This window comes from Magnolia sinica, chromosome 5, assembly GCF_029962835.1.
Source record: "Magnolia sinica isolate HGM2019 chromosome 5, MsV1, whole genome shotgun sequence".
Taxonomy (NCBI): Eukaryota; Viridiplantae; Streptophyta; class Magnoliopsida; order Magnoliales; family Magnoliaceae; genus Magnolia; species Magnolia sinica.
The window spans coordinates 35,502,850-35,517,173 of record NC_080577.1 but is presented as its reverse complement, the minus strand read 5'-3'; the positions used below and the strand labels follow the sequence as shown (position 1 = coordinate 35,517,173).

Genomic DNA, 14,324 nt, shown 5'->3' with positions numbered 1-14,324 from the left:
CATAAATAAAGCAAACAATTTCCTTAGCCTTATCCTTTTTAAGTTCCATGGCCTTGAGTTTTCTTGTGAGATTAGCCACTTTGGCATTTATATCATCATCTTCTTTCAGAAGATATATTCCACCCATCTTCTTCGATTGAGTAGGCATAGACGTGGTGCTAGGTTTTGGGGAGATGTCCCATGATTGTGCATTTTCAGTAAGTCTGTCAAAATAGTCCCACACAACATCGACATTTTTTCTCATGAATTCCTCATTGCACATTATCTCAACCAATTGGCGCATGGAAGATGTCAGTCCATTATAAAAGAAGTTTGTGATGCGTCACATTTCAAAACCGTGTTGTGGGCATGAATTGACAAGATCCTTAAATCGCTCACAACATTAGAAGAATATTTCATCTTCCTTTTGGGCGAAGTTCATGATTGACTTTCTGAGGGTGTTCGTTTTATGGTATGGGAAAATTTTCTTTATGAAGTCCCTTGTCATGTAATTCCATCTACCAATAGATCATGGACATAGTGAATGCAACCACATCTCAGCTTTCTCTTTTAAAGAGAAGGGAAAGAGTTTCAGCTTAACCGTATCTTCAGACACATTCGGAAAATATAAAGTGGCTATGATCTCATTAAACTCTTTCAAGTGTAAATATGGATTTTCATATTCAAATCCACGGAATTTTGGAAGGAGTTGGATCACACCTGACTTGATATCCATGTTTCCTGTGTTTTCTGGAAAACCCATATAGGAAGGAGTGCTCACCCTCGCCGGTTATAAATAATCTTATAAAATGCAAGGCGGGGGTGCTTGATGCACCTTGTTTTCATCCTACATTTCTTCAACCTTAGGTTGAGGTGGATTTGAAAGTTGATTGGCTGGTTGATTAGCAGGCATAACTTCAGTTAACTTTGAGGATCTCTAGTGGTGTCTAATCCTTTGATGGATAGATAACCCCTTAACTAATCCTCTTTCACTCAAGAGACGTCGAGTGTTATCACAGACCCACTTGGGCATAAAACACTCTTAGCCCTCAAGTAACTAAGCTAACATAAACCTAAAAGAGAAAGAGAACTAACGCAGAAAAGCATGTTAGTTTTTAAAAATAATTCAGAAAAAAAACCTAACCTAAAAATAGAAAGTAAATAAACTCTAATCTTAACCTAATTTCAAAACTAGTTAATCTCAGAAAAATGCAACCGTTAGTCCCCAACAACAATGCAAAAACTTGTTCATAGCGCCAAGTGTAGGGTTGCGATGTAGTAATAATCTCGGTGAGACCGAGGTCAAATCCACAGGGACTAAACTTGTACACTTCTAAATTTAACTAGAATTAAAACTATGATAAGAGAAATCTAGAATAACATGAATAATTGTGATTAGGGTGAAAACTATCAATTAAAAGGAACTAGGGTGCCAAGGATCCACTTGTAGCTTCTCGAGATGCTACCTTGCTTGATTCAGGCAATCCAACTAGAATTGGAGTCCTATCTTATCCAATTGGAAAAGAGAGATAATTGAATCTCTGAACTTCTCATGAACCTAATCTTAACGGATGAGAATTGTGAGGATTGGAAGTGATTCTATCATCCAACCATGTCAATGAGACAATGGCAAACAATAGGATATACCAATCCCACAACTAATCATATGAATATTGTGAAGATTACGAAGGATTTCATCACCCTACCATGCCCAAGGGACGATGGTGAACAATGAGTCTTACTAATTTCACAATCTCAAATCAAGAAAAGAAGATATTCAAAGCAATTGCAGATCTATTATAATTTGTCACAACAAACCATTAAAAACTAAAAATATTCCTTAAATAAGAACTAGGATCCATAAGGTTCAATAAAAACATGAATCAAAGCAAAGCAAACATCCCAATTATGCTACAAGCTTCACCTCTTGGCCCTAGCTAAGAGGTTTAGCCAACCATAGACATGATTGAATTAAGAACTCTTAAGAAAAACATAAAAACAAACTAAGGAAGAAGAAGAAAGACTCTTAGCGGTGGCTCTTCACACTTTTTTTCAACTCCTTAAACCCTAGGATGCCTAGAAACATCCTAAGGACTCCTATTTATAGTTGTGAAACTCCAACTTTTGAACTGACGTTGAAATTTCACAAACCGACCTTGGAACCGCCTTAAATTTACGCAGTTCGTGTGCTATCTGCGTAACCTTCGACGAGTCGAAACAGATCTTTGAGGAGTCGAGGATCACGAGAATTTAGAGGATAATGTTGTTGGAGTTCGAGCTGAAGTTCCTTCGACTAGTTGACATAGAGCCAGGACTGGTCGAAGCAAGGCTTAGACTAGTTGAAGCAAGCAACTCTTTAGGCTTCCTTTTCTTCACTTCAAGTCTTTAATTCTCTTCATTCTTCACTTGGTTTTCTTGGATCTTTGGCATGTGAATTCTTCAATCCTGGTCTCTTAAGATTTAACCTTTGGCTTGGTAATTCATGAGCATTAAATCCATGTTTTTTGTATTCTTTTCAAACCAAGCTCTTAAACTCACCTTTCAGCACAAACATGTATAAAATATACCATTAAGCATTATCATGTTCATAAAACCAAGATATAAATGGGGGAAATATGCAATATTTGAGTCTCAACACACTCCCCAACTAGCATTTTGCTAGTCTCAAGTAAAAATATGAGTAAAATAATCTTCCATCTTCAAAGTTCATAATCTTTTTTAGAAGACAATCTTTCATGCAATCAAGTATGAATGAGTAGTGTTAAGATAAGAAAGTGAGATTTTGAAAACCTAGAGCCAAATCACATAAGAAATCAATCAAATAGGTTCTTTATTGGTTTTAAAATCATAAACTCATGTACAAAGTTTTTTATTTTTCAATGTGCTTGGTGAATATCAACTTACTTCCCATGAATACACTATCAGTTCATAATGTTAGCCATGTTCACCACATCACAATTAGTCAAAAACTCAAGTATTGAACATACCACCCTTTTCCTTCTTTTTCTGGTTTTTAATTTTATATCGACGGTTACTCTTATTAATTCTTTTTCAGACATTGCATCCTTTTCAGAGACTTTTTTCGTTCTCCTCAAAGATGTTGTCATTCTTCTCATCATTCATAGCCTTTTTGTCGATCTCCTATTTTTAAACTGGCTTTTCATTTTTAGGGTGGATAAAATTCTCCAGACTCAATTCTCAACATCTATCAATGATTCACATGCTACCAATCCGAAATCCTATCATATCCCAAGGAAGCAAATTGAACCTATTTTGTGATTTAGATTAACATGATATACAAATTTCCTCTTAATCATTCAAGAACCCTAAGTGAAAGTCTACTCGGGTGATCAAATCCAATAATTAAAGATTCAATCTTCATCTTTTTATCCTACTCAATGCATTCTTACTTACACAAACTATCACTTTCAAACAAGTTTTAGTTTGTGTTTCGAACAAGAAACAAATGCATTCGATTTGGAAAATTATCTTATTCAAATGTAATAGAGAGAGTGTATGAAGAACAATCATCGTATTATTAATATTGAGGTCATTACATCCTCGAATATCCCTTAATTCTGAGATAGATTATTTAAGATAGAGAAATTAACAAAGTTCAAATGTCGAATCTGAATGTCAAATTCGGCAGCATTTCACTTGTAGTTCGATCATCTCTTTAAGAGGAATATTGTCACCCCCAAACTCGGAAACCAGGCCCATAAAATTCTTGATTGCCGAATCCGGTGCCGACAGCCTCCGTAGTACCCCATTCTCGATTTTCATCGCCCATACGCCAAATTTCGATCCTAGGATCCTACAAGGAGGATTTTTAACGTACATTTATTTCATAATAAGCATAACCACAACTTTACCCAAATCACAAAGGCAACATCATCATTACATATACACTAATAAAAATAGTTGAATACAGTGCTGAAATGGAAATACATATATCAATAATCAAAGCTTCAAAAGACAGCTGCACGCTTCAAGCTCAAAGTTGTTGCGACCTAACACCACCTGCACGCATCTATCGTGCATAAGCTGATCAAAAGCTTAAAGGGTGGTGTAAGTGTGTGCACAAGGTAAGTGCCAAGTATACAATATAAGAGCAATGCAAAAACATGCTGGTAAGTCCATAAATATCATCAGCCTTATCTAGGCTATGCGATATAAAAACATAATAAGCCAATATCATGTACTAAGGAAGCAATGTAAATGAGCTATGCAATGCGGAGACATAGTAAGACAAATATCATATACATAGGAAGCAATGTAATACACAAATCTTGACGAGTCCATGACTACTGTCAGCCATATCTAGGCCATATAAATATAGAAATATAGCAACTCAAAATGCCATATGCCGTGGATGTAATGCAATATGTGGTGTGAATGAAATAACCAAGCTAGAGTGTGAAGTTAGGCTGATAGTACGTAGTATCGCAAGCTATAGGGTCCATCACAAGGGACTTCTATCCAAACCAGTCCCATACCTAAATTTGGATAGCCAGACTCAATGTGGTAAACTCCTGATGTCAGGTTGGTCGTACACCCCAACCGAAATCCTGGCTATTGCGAAGGTACACAACAATTAGTTGATCACCACCAGCCCAAGTGGATAGTGAATGAATGAATGAATGAGTAAGATGCTGAGTATGCAACTCCTGCTTAATAAGTTCACATATTAGTACTGTACATCTTTGGGATCATCACCGAGGTTTAGTACACTCCACACTGACTGTCGCCTCCCTAACCCCACATCCCAATGAGTGGAAGAGACCACACTATCCGCCTACCAGCAGTATACTAATGCCTACCCAGCTCGTCGATAACGGGTCCATGTAGGAGCTAGTCAAACTCAGCCTAGCTTAAAGCCCCCTCACTCATGCGGATAAGGTCACACCCCCTTCCAACCAACCATGACATAGTGGGAGACGCCGCCTACTGGTATTCAGCACCCAAACGCTTATGTATCCACTCGGTCTAGATGTTGGAGTCTCCTCTAGTAACCGAGGATTCTGAGACTCTTACCCAAGGACATCCTATGTGCCCATAGTGCTAGAACTAAATATTTTCGGTTTCTCATCTGGCCATCCACGATATGCCTGTGAAGGCTACAGCCCTGATTTCGTTAGGGTGTACAGTAGTCATATCACAAAGTGCGAGATGCATGAGTCATATCAACTAGTCATGCATCACACCTGTGCATACCACGCGCTCATGTGGGGCAACTCCGTCTATCAAGGAGTCCCATAACAACCTGCCCAATGGTATATGCAATGATCAACCACATCTCATATCAAGCATGCAGATGATGCGTATAGGCATGTATCATGATGTTATGTTATCACATTCTCACAATTGACATCGATAATCGGCCAGACAATTCTTAAGGGAAGGTCACAATGTGGACATTTAACCATCATTGCCCATCAACGTGGACATTTAACTAACATTGCTCCTAAGGAGTGGCCCACATAGAGCCAAATGTATAGTGGGCCCATGACCTCACACAAGGGCCTAATATATATCACAATGGGCTACTCACACGGGCCTAATATACCTCACAATGGGCCGCTCACACGGGTCTAATATACGTCACAATGGGCCGCATTGCATGGGCCTCGTGTGCATCAAGTGGGCCACATCACATGTGATGCACCAATGGGCCTCATATACATTGAGTGGGCCGTATCCAGGGGTTGCACCAATGGGCCTCATATACATCAAGTGGACCACATCACATGGGCCACACCACTAGGCCTCATATACATCAAATGGGCCGCATCCACGGGCCGCACCAATGGGCCTCATATACATCAAGTGGGCCACACCAATGGGCCTCATATACATCAAGTGGGCCGCATCCACCAGCCCCACCAGTGGGCCTCATATACATTAAGTGGGCCACATCACATGGGTTGCACCAATGGGCCTCATATGCATTAAGTGGGCCGCATCAATGGGTCGCACCATAAATAGCTACGGACCATAAAGATTGAAAGATCATCTGGACCATACCACAAGTAGCAGTTGATCTCCATCGTTAAAACCCCAAAGGACCCACCATAGCATTTATTTTCCATGCAATATGTCTATACGATCACAAAGACCTAGTTTAAGCGGAAAAACAATTATCATTTTAATCCAAAACTTCTGTGCTCCCAAGGAGTTTCAATGGTGGACGATAAATCCCACACTGATCATTGCGGTGTGGTCCACCTAACCAGCTGTTGAATAAAACATATACATCAAGGTGTGGGTCCCACCGTCCAGCCATCTGGATGGTGTGGACGCAACACACATCATAATGGAGTGAAATACATACATCATGGTGTGGATGTGAAATAGATGAATGACGTGGATGTGAAACAGATGAACGGCGTGGATGTAAAATACATACATTATGGCATGGCCCACTGTTCAGCCATCTGGATGGTGTGGACCAAAGCACATAAATCATGCTGAGACCCACAGAACATGCTGACACCATCAACAACTGATAGGAGGTGGGGTCCACATAGATGGACGGTCTGGATGATCAGACCCCACTTGCTAACATCAATACACCAACTATGTAGCTGGTGTGCAATAGACCAACCAATCCTCATCCAACATCCAATTGGACTGTGTGGATGAACAGGCATCAAGGTGGGTCAACACATGTGGCCCACCTGCTTGCAACAAGCAGGGATATATAGTTTTCCCACCATCCAGACCTGTTGGACGGTGAGGATGAACCATGCATCAGGTGGATCCTACGGATAGCCTGGCCCACCAAAGATTGAATTTGCCTCATTTTGGATGGATGTTGTGGATTCACACCATTTGGATGGATGGTGTGGATACATATGTTCCATCAAGGTGGGCTCGCCCATCCAGCGAATGGACAGATGGCCAGCATAAAACACATATATTGTGGTTAGCCCCATATCAGCATTGTCCAATGAAGGTTGGTGTGGATACAAGATACATAAATTGAGGTGAGTCCCACCCCCACAAGTGTCACACGTGTGGGGTGGGCCCCACATGGCTGCCCAATGGATGGTATGGAGATAACACATACCTCGTGATGTACCCACAGAACTTGCTGCGTCAATACATCAGCTTCAGCTGCTGGCTGTCAGGCAAATGGATGGTCCAGATGGGTCACATGCATGGGGGGGTGGGTCCACACGTGTGGCCCACCAAAGCTCAGGATGAAGCTAATTTTTATATTTTTCTTCATGCAGTCCAGCAGCCTTTGTTGCTGGATGTTCCACACTTGGACGGTAATGCTATACGTCCATCAAGGTGGGGTCCACGTACACATGGCCCACCAGCCACATACATCAAGGTGGCCCCCACATCATAATGCTGGATGGCGTGGATCAAGTGGGCCACACCTATCACGAGAGAGAGGAGAGAGAGAGAGAGAGAGAGAGAGAGAGAGAGAGATTGTGATGGAGAGGAGGGACCCCACTACTATGGGCCCTCCATTTCTTACATTACATACATCAAATGGGTCCCACCACATGTGGGCCCTCAAATGAAAATCAACGGTGGATCACCCACCTATATCACTCCTTCTTTAGCTCCTTAGACTTCTAAACTCTATGGCTTTCCCTTTGATGGAAGTTGATGAGATTTAAAGTGTGAAGATGAGAGATCTTGGGGTAAGAAGTGGGCTACACACAAAGCTCTCCTTGTTCTCCTTAGAGATTGGACGTCCACTCTTCTTGCTCGCTTTGGAGTGAAGAGAGAAATGAGAGCGAGAGAGTGATGGATGGAGTGATGGATAATGGGTGGTATGGGTTGTGTAAGAGAGAGTTGACTTAGGGAATGGCTTGTGTACTTGGGGATGGGATAGAGTGATGGGTTGTACTTTGATTGAATGATGTGATGGATTGTAGAGATTCTCTCAAAATTCACAACGCATGATGTTTCTTTGGAATATACGCAGGCCCACAACTCTTGGCCCGATTATCGCATCAATGCGCAAGATACGATGTTGGAACCGTGGTGATGGTGCAGTCACAATGGTATAAGTTTCGAGTCGAGCCGACTCAGATTTTCGGGATGTGACTAGGGTCGTGCATAAATACTGATTACAGGTTGTGGGTTGTCGAAATTCAACCGGGAGGACCGCGGGAGTCTATGGAATGGTACAGTCTAGGATACGGGTCTTACAAATATCGTGCGGGTTTGATCATCTGATCTCTCTATCTTGAGCTCATATCCTTGTGCAAAAGGAGAACTAGATAGTGTGAAAACTCAGCTTAATGATTTTGTAGCATTTCAGCCCCTATCTTCAATGGCTGTATGACAGCCTGGTCAAGCGACCTGCGCAACCAAGATGGTTTGCGCAAGTCGCGCAAACCCTTGTAGTTTCCCTTCTCTCCCCTTTAGCTTCTTCTAGAGCTTTAACCTTCTTCTAAAATTCTTTCAATCCCCAAATGAGAGGGGAAGTGGGATATTTATAAGCCTCCACACATGCGAACCCTAAATTTTTTATGTCATGGGGCCATCGCATTAGATCCAATCATTCATGACAAATTACCCCTGAATTCCTTTACGCGACCCGCATAATAGATTAAACTGTTTGCACGACCCATGCAACCAACATTTGATTACGCGGTCCACGTAAATCCCTACTATGATATTCAATCTCCTCCTTTCTTCCTCATTTCCACATGTTTCTTCAAATCTTCTTTCTTTCAATCTTTCTTTTTCTCCTTTTTTCTGTTCCAACAGATGCCCCCTTAATCCTTTCTTTGTTCATTTGAATCAAAGAATCAGGATCAACCTACCCTCTCTTCTACAATTCTACTAGTGTTTACGCAACTAGCACAATGGGTGCCCGAGTTCCGTACTCAGGCCTCATTCTCAATAAATACCAGAGTTCCTTTCATTCCCTCACTTTCCATTTATTGTAGCGAAGCTCCGTCCATCCGTCATTTCCCTGCGCAATCAATATTGATTATGCGACCTATGTAATGGACATTCTGTTTGTGCAAGTTACTAGTACCTTGCGCGAGTCCACGCAACGGACTCTATTTACGCGATCCACACAATGGACCCTTTTCAAAAGTTCCCGGACTTAGCCTTTTTTCTCAACTTGTTTCCTGGAACTTGAACTTTTTTAACATGGCCCGCACTAAAAGGACCTTCCGTCTCATTGAACCTTCAACCGCTCAACCTTCTCATCAAGAATTACCCAATCCTCTGTCTTCCCAAGCTACCAAACCATCATCATCTCCTCCCCAACCATCACACAGATGCTTTAAAACCACTAAGAAGTGCCCGACCACATTGCCTTCTCCTATTCACAGGGCAATCTCTATAGGCAAGATCGAACAACCACCGAGACATGGTCGAGATTACGATTGGGACGAGTGGCTAAAGACAACGACTCATTTTCTGACATTGAGTCAGAAGCCACCAATGAGAAAAGACACTCCTCCGCCATCCAGGTTGAAGAAGGCCCGCCGCAACAAAGTCGAGGAGTTCCAAGAGAAAATCAAATAACACAAGAAAAAGAAACTCCAGAACTCTTGGGAAGGGAGCAAAGTCATTGAGGGTATTATGAAATTTAATAACCCTTATAGGCAAGGCATGGTAGTGATCCCATTGAGCCTTCACCACCATCAGTCTATCCTCAACTGTGAGCCTACAGATCAAATGGAAGGAGAGAAACTAGCTTTCACTGAATCCTGGTCATTAAGGGAACCCAGAATTTTGGAAGGCATCTTACTGCCGAAGAAGTTAAGGCAACATATTGGCAATGTTCACAGGATGATCTTCCTCACCCCTTCTTATAATCTACACAACCTATTCCGGACTCATTTTTATGAGACGCTTCAACAATGTTTCAGAGAGTGTCAACTGATCTAGAGTCCAAAAGAATTCAGGATGAGTGGCCTCCTGACTTCTCTCGACTACTATCCTGGATGGGCAGCAACGATCATAGCCAAGCACTCTAAAATCTTGGTGAAGATTGATCTCTACAATGTGATAGAAGCTACATCGCAACATTTCTATAAGGAGCCCACCATTCTAAAAGGCTTCCTAAATTATTGTTGTCCCTCAACCAATTCCTTCCATCTTCCCACGGGCGAGATGAGTATCACGCTCTGGGATCTTCATCAAATCGTGGGTCTTCCAATAACCAGGAAATTCTATGATGAGTTTGTGTCGACAAATGAAGAATTGGCTTACATTTTCTCACCAGACTGCATTGCTTCTATCTCAGAAATGACTACCGAACTTTTTAAGGAGATGTCCAAACTCCCAAACGTTCACGAGATCTCCCCTTTATAATGGCTCGCGCACTTTAGCAGAGCTCTTTGGTAATTTTCTTTCTTGCAAACTATCAACTTCTTAATGTATCCAGATACATATTTCTAATTAATTGCCTTTTCTCCTCTCCTCAGGTTCAATGGTAACCGTTCGCGAGAATTGGAAGACCTCCATGAAAATATAAAAGAACGTCTAGAGTATACTCATTATCGAGAACTTGCGGTATTTCTTGTGTATTGGCTGAGTATAGTAGTCTTGCCCAGCTCGAAATGGGTGGATGTCATTTGTCCTATGGTATTTATGGTCACTGGCGTAATGGCTAAAGGATTCAAATACTCCCTCGCTCCTCTGGTTCTATACTCAATTTATAGGGCTTTTAGAGAGATTACTTCACATGTAAAAAGTCCTTCTGTTGGCTCTGCCTCTACCTATGCTCCATGACATTACTTCAACAGCCGGCTCAGTGTATATTTTCCATGGACTTTTGAAGTTTCTGAGAAGGCTTATATTTATCCCACCCATATTCCACTCTCTGGTTTTTCTAGAAGAGAGCTATGGCAAAAAGATCTTATGAATGGGTCATTGATGCAATTTGTTCCGATGATAACATCAACTACTTCCATTTCTGCCTGTATCACTACATAGAGGATACAGATAAAATAGACACTGGATCACTTACCCCAGGGGAGAGGACATTCTACCTGTCGATCCGATCCTACAGTCTCCCATTGAGAGAGGGAGTAGAGTTTTGGAGGGAACCATACTACCAGAGCCATTTTGCTCATCAATTTGGTTTTAACCAAGCTGTTCCAGAAGACTGCGGGTTAGTGACCCGGCGAATGCGAAGTTATGGGACAGGTCCATACAATTGAGAGATGATATGAAAACAGCTCCTAAACGGTCGAGTCGAAAGTTCTTTCATTATCTCAGGCTGCAATCGCATCCCTCATGCCTCATATAGTCATATGAGATGGTGGGTCCATCAGTCATATCTAGTGAATAAATGCCTACCTGTGACTACACCTGTTTGGGTGTCTGGGCCTCTCCATCATCTTCAGTCCCAATTAATAAAGATTCTCAGCTAGGAGGTAGCCGGGCCTCTCCCTCTAAAGGGAAATGGGTTATGATTGAAGAAATAGATGCATAAGACTCAGAGGACACGGGTTCAGCCTCTTCATCTGAAGGCACCAATTCTGCTGAGTATAAAGATGCTGATGATGATGAAAATGATGACTTTGAGGAGGGAGAGGTTGACATCAATGGCAAGGAAGATGTCGTTGCAGAAGGTACTTTTATTAACGAAGAACATCTTTCACCAACCCCTGAAGATCTTCCCGATACTACTATTCCCGCAAAGACTCCTATAGTGATAGAGGAGGAAAAAGATGAGCCTCTAGATTATAGAGAATATGGATATTCACCAAGTAAGGAATTTTCTTTCTTTCCCTTTTTTTTTATAATTATATATATATATATATATATATATATATATATATCTTGTAATAGTTATCTCATTATTATTGTTATTTTTTTATTTCAAGTGCCCATATTGTCAATATTAGGATGGGTGATACTCCCCCAGCGGATCTTCCTCCGACTACACCAGTGGTTTCACCAAGGGTCTCCTGGCTCCTTTGGTAGCACCAAAGGCGGTAGTTCGTGAAATCATTTTTCAAGTAGAGACCATTGATCTACCAACTCCAACTACTAGAGATTCAAGCACAGAGGCCAGAGCGCCTTCTTTTGCTAATATGTTAAGAGCTGGCCCTTCTTCTGTTCAGGAAGTTCAACCTCCTATCACCCATACTTCTGTAGCAGGTATATATATCAATTACTTTATTGAAATTTTCATATCCTCTAGCCTTGTTATCATTATCCTAACTTCTTTTCTTCTTTATATTACAGGAACTCCTCCTTGTAGTGGTGCAACAAGCTTTGAATATGTAGCTATTGTGTCTGATCTATTATCTTTCGAGAAGGTCCCTACGCATAAACTACTTTTTATGAGGAATTCTATGTCAGCAATAGGTCACATTTTCAAAGATCCTGAGCAATGGTCAGATCTGGACATCGCTATCGAAATCCTGGAAAGCACCGCAAGGATGGCGAATATTAATATTTCCATCCTACGTGATTCTCTTCTCAGATTTCATGATTAAATAACTTCTCTAGCATCTGCAGAAAATGTCACCATCGCTCCTGAGATATTGGAATATGGAAAATAATTAGCTCTTTCCAAAGAGAATGCTTCCCTCATTACTCCTACTATTTCTGAGTTCAATCAAGAGCAATCAACTCCTCAGGAATAGTCGAAGGCTTGTGCTGATGACAGGACGGTTATTTAGAACTGCATAGCTCTCCTAAAAGAGAAAATTTTACAGCTAGAGTTGAAAGACCATATGAAGGAATCAATCATGAAGGAGATCGAAGAGAAGATGCGAATTAGTATTCAATTTGTTGATGCTGAGAAATCTGAATTAATAAAAAATAAAGAGATAATCGCATCACTGGAGAACAAGCTAGCTGGAATTCCTGATCAAGCAAAGATCATTCTTGAAGAAAAGTCAAAGCACGTCGTAGCTCAAATTCAGTTGAAGGAAGATTTGCAAAAATATCTAGGAATATTAGGAATTACAGATGAGCTATAAAGAATTTGGTGTATTTGGTTTTTTTCACATGCAACTTCTTTTGATTTTCAGCATATATCAATGAAGACACAATGATATCTTGAGATAATTTGCTTCTTCGTAAATTTCTAAATCATGGATCATTTCAAGCGTGTTCATTTATGCAATAGTCTCAAAATGATATTTAATGAAGAGTTGAGATAAAAATATTAACATATTATGATTATTAGTATGAGATTTCCTATATGATTTTTTATTTTGATAGGTGGCACTAGATTTCAATTTAGTTAGATGATCACACACAATTTAAGCTCTTGAGTAGTGGAGCAACGCAGTTTTTTAGACACTTAAGTAGTGGAGTCAAGTCTCACGTGATAGTCTCTGTAACTCTTATGAGTTCACTGAGCTTCTCACAGCCTGGTGAGTTCAAAAACCGCGATCCATCAGAGGGGCCTAGTGAAGCTACCAGGGCCGTGAACTTAGCTGGATTTACGCATAAGGTTGGCCGCAGTAACTCTTTGGAGTTCACGGGGCGCACAAGGTGACCTTTGGGGTACCAAATCCAAGGCCATCAGTCCATCGATGGGTAGTTTTAGGCCCTTCCTCATGAGTTACTACTGAAATCAAGCCAAGGATCTGGGGGTCCTTATGCATGGTTGGCCTATCTATGGACAATGGCCAAAGAGTGCACACTACATCCATGTTTTCTTCATCTGCAAGGTCAGACACTTTCACAGGAGGGCAATTTCATCCGTTCCCCGTGATGCTGTTAGAAAGCTATACATACGGCATTGCAGTTACGCGTGACTGGCTGTTGAGGACTTTTTGGCCTTTTAGGGCTTTCAGTCACTGGCTTCATCCACTGCCCGCATGGGTATGCATTTGATGGCCTTCACGGGCTTTTTAGGGCTACTGGCTTCTCACTGCTGCCCAAATTGTGATAGGCATTATGTGTAGTTGGTCGTATAGGCATGGCTAGGTTGCCTTAAATGATGATAAGTTGTCATCATTGTCATGATAATAATAGGCGTCTTGATTGATATATCACCACTGCTGATAATGTCTTTTAATGATGTTCTCATTATGCTTGTAATAATATATCGGCTTGGTGATGATACCAATTTCAACGAGTTTCAACAAAGCTTGTTTGATGATGACAGCGATGGTTACTCTCTTTTAAGAAATCACTGATATGTAGTCTTTGACGATATACTTGGAATTCCTCCTTTATTCAATTATCTAAAAAAGAATATATGAACATGACTTCACTTGTCCTTACCCCCTTTTGATATAGAAGCATTATGCCGATAATCTTCTGGATCAAAATTGCGACTATATTCAGGGACGATACTTCTTGATGAAGCGTGCATTGACCGGTATACTAATACCCTGTCCATCTTGATCCACCACTTTGTATGCTCCATTAGAATATACTTC

At 41.0% G+C, this 14,324-nt stretch overlaps 1 non-coding gene across 1 annotated transcript; it reads left to right on the top strand.

The window, feature by feature from the left end:
• Positions 1-332: 332 nt before the first annotated feature.
• On the top strand, positions 333-439 carry LOC131247504 (small nucleolar RNA R71). Its single transcript, XR_009171792.1, has one exon. It is a non-coding gene; the product is annotated as a small nucleolar RNA R71 (small nucleolar RNA).
• Positions 440-14,324: the final 13,885 nt, after the last annotated feature.